The sequence below is a fragment of the Coregonus lavaretus genome (assembly GCF_964263955.1).
Source record: "Coregonus lavaretus genome assembly, chromosome: 30".
Classification (NCBI taxonomy): Eukaryota; Metazoa; Chordata; class Actinopteri; order Salmoniformes; family Salmonidae; genus Coregonus; species Coregonus lavaretus.
In genome coordinates this window covers 25,889,345-25,897,781 of record NC_140017.1, presented here as the reverse complement: position 1 = coordinate 25,897,781, position 8,437 = coordinate 25,889,345, and the positions used below count along the sequence as shown (strand labels likewise).

The 8,437-nt window shown below is 40.8% G+C and overlaps 1 protein-coding gene across 1 annotated transcript in view; it reads left to right on the top strand.

The window, feature by feature from the left end:
• The first annotated feature begins 333 nt into the window (after positions 1-333).
• Positions 334-8,437, top strand: part of LOC311106174 (rho GTPase-activating protein 32-like) — a 47,455-nt gene continuing 39,351 nt past the window's right edge. Inside the window, exon 1 of the mRNA XM_084148494.1 lies at positions 334-539. The gene's annotated coding sequence lies outside the window, so the exon portion shown is untranslated. The remainder of the gene's footprint in view (positions 540-8,437) is intronic.

The window sequence follows — 8,437 nt, the reverse complement described above, 5'->3', positions numbered from 1 at the left end:
TACCCTTGAGTCCAGGTTGCAACATGGGTTTGTGTGTGTGCACAACCTATACTACTGAAATCCACTGATGAAATAGTTGACAAGGCTGCTTTCTGTTTGCCAATAGCAAATATCTTTCTTCTCATAAATCACCCATGACATAGTAAACATACTTTTGTTTCTTTGTTAGGAGTGGAAGAGCGATTGAAACCTGTTCTCTGATGTACAAGGACAGTTGAGGGCACTAGGACTTTAACAATTTCAGGAATCATTTATTTACCTTGCCTGCGCATATGACCACAGCCAGGTTTTGCACGCTCACAGCGTTGGGTGCAGAGCATACGAGGCTACGGGTTCTATCCCGCTGTCTCTTCTGTAGGACATGTTCACTGACGAATCGCAGATTTGTTTTATTTTCACTGAAGCAGCGCGAACTGGGCTTCGTAGTGCGAGGCTGAAAAATCCAAGTCATTGCTGCCGAAAACCTCAACAGTTGTGAACTGCGCGGCACACTGCGACTCGGAGAAGATAGAGAGGAGACGCGTGGTGTTTTGTTACAGGTATGTTTAAAATACCATCTCAAAGTGTTACCATCGTCGTCATTCTTGTGTTGTGCTCTGTATTGAACTCGGTTTTAGATGAGTGAGAAAGTTAGGATGTGAATGAATGTTGTGGCTTTTGAAGGTTATGAGATATATCAGTTGTGTATGTAATGACAACATGTTGACTATATTTAGATCCTATTACCTTACTAGAGGAGCTATGTTATAAACCCTCAATTCCATAATGGGAGAAAATGGCAGCCATCTTGGTCAGGGAGAAATCCAAACCAGTCTAATTGGAATTAATGGCATAGAGGCGTAGGTGATACATTTCCTGCTTTTACTTATGCTGGAAAATAAAAGTAGGACATGATGTATCAGAAATTGTGTAATGGATTTATAGTCAACCTAAAATAACAACAATAACCACATTTCCATCCACAGTTTTTATGCGAATAAAGTCATACCGTATATAAAAAATAATAATAATCACGACAGCTGTGATGGAAACATTACGTTTCGGTACAATTTTATAAATGCTGACAGAATTTGTTTGTTCAATATGGTGGGATCTCTTTGTGTCGGGAAAATTAATTATGCGAGAAATTGCATAATTGGAAACGCCTTTATGTGCAGATATTGATATACAGTGCATTCGCAAAGTATTCAGACCCCTTGACGTTTTCCACATTTTGTTACGTTACAGCCTTATTCTAAAATGGATTCAATACATTTTCCCCTCATTTTTTCTACACACAATACCCCATAATAACAAAGCAAAAAAGGGTTTTTAGAAATGTTTGCAAATGTATTACAAATAAAAAAACATACCTTATTTACAAAAGTATTCAGACCCTTTGCTATGAGACTTGAAATTGCGCTCAGGTGCATCCTGTTTCCATTGATTATCCTTGAGATGTTTCTACAACTTTTTTGGAGTCCACCTGTGGTCAATTCAATTGATTGGACATAATTTGGAAAGGCACACACCTGTCTATATAAGGTCGCACAGTTGACAGTGCATGTCAGAGCAAAAACCAAGCCATGAGGTTGAAGGAATTGTCCGTAGAGCGCCGAGACAGGACTGTGTCGAGGCACAGATCTGGGGAAGGGTACCAAAATATTTCTGCATCATTGAAGGTCCCCAAGAACACAGTGGCCTCCATCATTCTTAAATGGAAGAAGTTTGAAACCACCAAGACTCTTCCTAGAGCTGGCCGCCAGGCCAAACTGAGCAATCAGGGGAGAAGGGCCTTGGTCAGGAAGGTGACCAAGAACCCAATGGTCACTCTGACAGAGCTCTAGAGTTCCTCTGTGGAGATGGGAGAACCTTCCAGAAGGACAACCATCTCTGCAGCACTCTACCAATCAGGCCCTTATGGTAGTGGCCAGACGGACGCCACTCCTCAGTAAAAGGCACATGACAGCCCGCTTAGAGTTTGCCAAAAGACACCTAAAGGACTCAGACTATGAGAAACAAGATTCTCTGGTCTGAGCACACAGCCAAGACAGCGCAGGAGTGGCTTCGGGACAAGTCTCTGAATCTCCTTGAGTGGCCCAGCCAGAGCCCGGTCTTGAACCCGATCAAACATCTCTGGAGAGACCTGAAAATAGCTGTGCAGCGATGCTCCCCATCCAACCTGACAGAGCTTGAGAGGATCTGCAGAGAAGAATGGGAGAAACTCCCCAAATACAGATGTGCCAAGCTTGTAGTGTCATACCCAAGAAGACTCAAGGCTGTAATCGCTGCCAAAGGTGCTTCAACAAAGTACTGAGTAAAGGGTCTGAATACTTATGTAAATGTGATATTTCCGTTTATTTTTAATACTTTTGCAAAAATGTCTAAAAACCAGTTTTTTCTTTGTCATTATGGGATAATGTGTGTAGATCGATGAGGGAAACATTTTATTTAATACATTTTAGAATAAGGCTGTAACGTAACAAAATGTGGAGAAGGGGTCTGAATACTTTCCGAATGCACTGTAATAACCATCATATCGAAGTAAATTTGGAGTCATGCAATGATATGGTGTGGACTTGGGAAACCATGCAGTTTGAGGTTACAGATGAAATAAGTTAAAATGAACTTCACAGGGTGGTGAAAGTGATGAGCTTGACGCTCCTTTCCAATAAATATTGAGGGTCTTATTCTGGTGACATGATAATGATCGATGCTTGACTGCCATTTGACAAATACAAATATTCTCGCTCTTATCCATAATAATCTCATCAGTTTGGTGGAAACACACCACTGGTGTGAAAATGTGCATATTTTCTTTATGCAGATTTTTGAATATTCACATGAAAATCTGTAATCAATTGGATGGAAACCTAGCTACAGAATAATACATGAAGAATCCAAAGAAATTGTCAAAAGCCACCCATGGACCACCCATGCCAATCCCATCCCAACAACGAGTCAGTCTCCACCATCTCCACTAAGCTGTAAGGAGTTTTTTCCTATTAATAATGTAAAATTAACAGCTGTACAGAGACTCATGTGAATGCCAAATTACAGAGGAGGAACTTCTTGATGCAATTAAAGCCTTTAAATACGGGAAAATAATTAAAGATATTGTTGGATATTATTAATCCTAATCAGACAGGTTTTTTACATGGACAATACATTGGAGATAATATAAGACCAGTACTGGAAACAATAAAATACTATGAGAAATTTGGGAAACCAGGCCTGGTATTCATAGCTGACTTTGAAAAAGCTTTTGAGAAAGTATGACTGGAATATATACACTACCAGTCAAAAGTTTGGACACACTTACTCATTCAAAGGTTTTTCTTTATTTTTACTATTTTTTACATTGTAGAATAATAGTGAAGACATCAACACTATGAAATAACACATATGGAATCATGTAGTAAACATAAGTGTTAAACAAATCAAAATATATTTATATCAAATAGCTACCCTTTGCCTTGATGACAGCTTTGCACACTGTTGGCATTCTCTCAACCAGCTTCACCTGGAATGCTTTTCCAACAGTCTTGAAGGAGTTCCCACATATGGAGTACTTGTTGGCTGCTTTTCCTTCATTCTGCGGTCCGACTCATCCCAAACCATCTCAATTGGGTTGAGGTCGGGGGATTGTGGAGGCCAGGTCATCTAATGCAGCACTCCATCACTCTCCTTCTTGGTAAAATAGCCCTTACACAGCCTGTAGGTGTGTTGGGTCATTGTCCTGTTGAAAAACAAATGATAGTCCCAATAAGCCCAAACTAGATGGGATGGCGTATCGCTGCAGAATGCTGTGGTAGCCATGCTGGTTAAGTGTGCCTTGAATTCTAAATAAATCACAGACAGTGTCACCAGCAAAGCACCCCCACACCATCACACCTCCTCCTCCATGCTTTACGGTGGGAAATACACATGTGGAGATCATCCGTTCACCCACACCGCCTCTCACAAAGACACGGCGGTTGGAACCAAAAATCTAAAATTTGGACTCCAGACCAAAGGACAAATTTCCACCGGTCTAATGTCCATTGCTCGTGTTTCTTGGCCCAAGCAGGTCTCTCCTTCTTATTGGTGTCCTTTAGTAGTGGTTTCTTTGCAGCAATTCGACCATGAAGGCCTGATTCACACAGTCCCCTCTGAACAGTTGATGTTGAGATGTGTCTGTGACTTGAACTCTGTGAAACATTTATTTGGGCTGCAATTTCTGAGGCTGGTAACTAATGAACTTATCCTCTGCAGCAGAGGTAACTCTGGGTCTTCCTTTCCTGTGGCGGTCCTCATGAGAGCCAGTTTCATCATAGTGCTTGATGGTTTTTGCGACTGCACTTGAATAAACTTTCAAAGTTCTTGAAATTGTCCGGATTGACTAACCTACATGTCTTAAAGTAATGATGGACTGTCGTTTTGTCTTTGCTTATTTGAGCTGTTTTTGCCATAATATGGACTTGTTCTTTTACCAAATAGGGCTATTTTCTGTATACCCCCCTACCTTGTCACAACACAACTGATTGTCTCAAACGCATTAAGAAGGAAAGAAATTCCACAAATTAACGTTTTAGATGGCACTCCTGTTAATTTAAATGCATTCCAGGTGACTACCTCATGAAGTTGGTTGAGAGAATGCCAAGAATGTGCATAGCTGTCATCAAGACAAAGATGGCTATTTGAAGAATCTCAAATATAAAATATATTTTGATTTGTTTAACACTTTTTTGGTTACTACATGATTCCATTTGTGTTATTTCATAGTTTTGATGTCTTCACTATTATTCTACAATGTAGAAAATAGTAAAAATCAAGAAAAACTCTTCAAAGAGTAGGTGTGTCAAACTTTTGACTGGTACTGTGTATGTACACTACCGTTCAAAAGTTTGGGGTCCCTTAGAAATGTCCTTGTTTTCGAAAGGAAAACTTTTTTTGTCCATTTAAAATAACATCAAATTGATCAGAAATACAGTGTAGTGTAGACATTGTTAATGTTGATTTTTAATGGAATATCTACATAGGCGTACAGAGGCCCATTATCAGCAACCATCAGTCCTGTGTTCCAATGGCGCGTTGCGTTTGCTAGTTTTTAATTTTAAAAGGCTAATTGATCATTAGAAAACCCTTTTGCAATTATGTTAGCACAGCTGAAAAATGTTGTGCTGATTAAAGAAGCAATAAAACTGGCCTTGAGACTAGTTGAGTATCTGGAGCATCAGCAATTGTGGGTTCGATTACAGGCTCAAAATGGCCAGAAACAGAGAACTTTCTTCTGAAACTCGTCAGTCTATTCTTGTTCTGAGAAATGAAGGCTATTCCATGCGAGAAATTGCCAAGTAACTGAAGATCTCGTACAATGCTGTGTACTACTCCCTTCACAGAACAGACGCCTCACAGGTCCTCAACTGGCAGCTTCATTAAATAGTACCCGCAAAACACCAGTCTCAACGTCAGCAGTGAAGAGGCGACTCCGGGATGCTGACCTAGGCAGAGTTGCAAAGAAAAAGTCCAGTGTCTGTGTTCTTTTGCCCATCTTAATCTTTTCTTTTTCTTGGCCAGTCTGAGATATGGCTTTTTCTTTGCAACTCTGCCTAGAAGGTCAGCATCCCGGAGTCGCCTCTTCACTGTTGACGTTGAGACTGGTGTTTTGCGGGTACTATTTAATGAAGCTGCCAGTTGAGGACCTGTGAGGCGTCTGTTTCTCAAACTAGACACTCTAATGTATTTGTCCTCTTGCTCAGTTGTGCACCGGGGCCTCCCACTCCGTTATTTTCTGGTTAGAGCCAGTTTGCGCTGTTCTGTTAAGGGAGTAGTACACAGCGTTGTACGAGATCTTCAGGATGGTATCAAGAAATAACTGTACATCTAAATGTTGTATAAATATATTATTAAGTATGAGAGTATTTTGGTTAAGATAGCAATGTGATTTTAGCCTTCTAATGATAATTGTTTTCTCATTAGAACTTTTGCCCAGTCAGTAACCATGCCCAAGTGAGCACAGACATTGTGTTGGCGTGATGGAACGCCCCCTTTTTACCCGAGGATAAAAGTCTTGGTAACTACATTTACATTTAGACCAGGAAGCGTGGAGCTGTGGCTACACAGCTTAAAATGGTTAGACCAGATAGACCAGCCGACATACAGCGCGAACTGAATGTTGCAAATGGTTGAAACTCTAAGACCAGGAAACGTGAGACGTTAGTCCACACGTTTGAAATGGTGAGAAACTCTGAAACTCTCAATCTCTACACAAGAAGAAGAAACTCACTAGACCGTAGCATTACCAGTCTGCAGCTGGCATGTAAAGTAGTCTAGAACTTTGACTAAAGACACGAGGTGGCGAGGACAATCCCATCTCAGACAACCGTTGGTACATCTGAAGTATGAGCTCTAACAACCACTTCACAACCAGAGAAGCTCTACAAAGGACTTTGTGACCTCCGGTGGAAAACCAGAGCCTTACACCCATCGGCACCTTCCTCATAGGATTGATTGGTTTAAACAGAGAGACGAGGGAGAATACATTCTACACGTAAATACATTGCATTTCTTACCCAAACGGGCGGTGGTTAGGGTGCTAAGTATTCTGATTACCGTGAGCATAGTTTCCAAATGTATGTACGATAAGTTTGACTCTCTTTGTCCCTCTCTCCCTCCTTCTATTGACCCCTCCCTTTTTGATAACCAAGCAGTAATGCTGTTAGTCCACTAGGGACTTTTCTCATGTATTAAGTATGTATGTATTGTGTTAGCTAGTAAATAAATAATTAATCCAATTTGTGAATTGCTGACTCATAATTAAGGTTAGGGTTCTTGCAGGTTCAAGGATTATGCGACGTTCAGAATGAGACTGATGAGGTAATGATTAAAAAGTGACGGTTATCGATGTATGTGTGTATGTATGTATGTATGTGTGTATATATATATATATATATATATATATATATATATACATATACATACAGTGGGAAAAAAAAGTATTTAGTCAGCCACCAATTGTGCAAGTTCTCCCACTTAAAAAGATGAGAGGCCTGTAATTTTCATCATAGGTACACGTCAACTATGACAGACAAATTGAGAAAAATAAATCCAGAAAATCACATTGTAGGATTTTTAATGAATTTATTTGCAAATTATGGTGGAAAATAAGTATTTGGTCACCTACAAACAAGCAAGATTTCTGGCTCTCACAGACCTGTAACTTCTTCTTTAAGAGGCTCCTCTGTCCTCCACTCGTTACCTGTATTAATGGCACCTGTTTGAACTTGTTATCAGTATAAAAGTCACCTGTCCACAACCTCAAACAGTCACACTCCAAACTCCACTATGGCCAAGACCAAAGAGCTGTCAAAGGACACCAGAAACAAAATTGTAGACCTGCACCAGGCTGGGAAGACTGAATCTGCAATAGGTAAGCAGCTTGGTTTGAAGAAATCAACTGTGGGAGCAATTATTAGGAAATGGAAGACATACAAGACCACTGATAATCTCCCTCGATCTTGGGCTCCACGCAAGATCTCATCACGTGGGGTCAAAATGATCACAAGAACGGTGAGCAAAAATCCCAGAACCACACGGGGGGACCTAGTGAATGACCTGCAGAGAGCTGGGACCAAAGTAACAAAGCCTACCATCAGTAACACACTATGCCGCCAGGGACTCAAATCCTGCAGTGCCAGACGTGTCCCCCTGCTTAAGCCAGTACATGTCCAGGCCCGTCTGAAGTTTGCTAGAGTGCATTTGGATGATCCATAAGAGGATTGGGAGAATGTCATATGGTCAGATGAAACCAAAATAGAACTTTTTGGTAAAAACTCAACTCGTCGTGTTTGGAGGACAAAGAATGCTGAGTTGCATCCAAAGAACACCATACCTACTGTGAAGCATGGGGGTGGAAACATCATGCTTTGGGGCTGTTTTTCTGCAAAGGGACCAGGACGACTGATCCATGTAAAGGAAAGAATGAATGGGGCCATGTATCGTGAAATTTTGAGTGAAAACCTCCTTCCATCAGCAAGGGCATTGAAGATTAAACGTGGCTGGGTCTTTCAGCATGACAATGATCCCAAACACACCGCCCGGGCAACGAAGGAGTGGCTTCGTAAGAAGCATTTCAAGGTCCTGGAGTGGCCTAGCCAGTCTCCAGATCTCAACCCCATAGAAAATCTTTGGAGGGAGTTGAAAGTCCGTGTTGCCCAGCGACAGCCCCAAAACATCACTGCTATAGAGGAGATCTGCATGGAGGAATGGGCCAAAATACCAGCAACAGTGTGTGAAAACCTTGTGAAGACTTACAGAAAACATTTGACCTGTGTCATTGCCAACAAAGGGTATATAACAAAGTATTGAGAAACTTTTGTTATTGACCAAATACTTATTTTCCACCATAATTTGCAAATAAATTCATTAAAAATCCTACAATGTGATTTTCTGGAAAAAAAATTCTCATTTTGTCTGT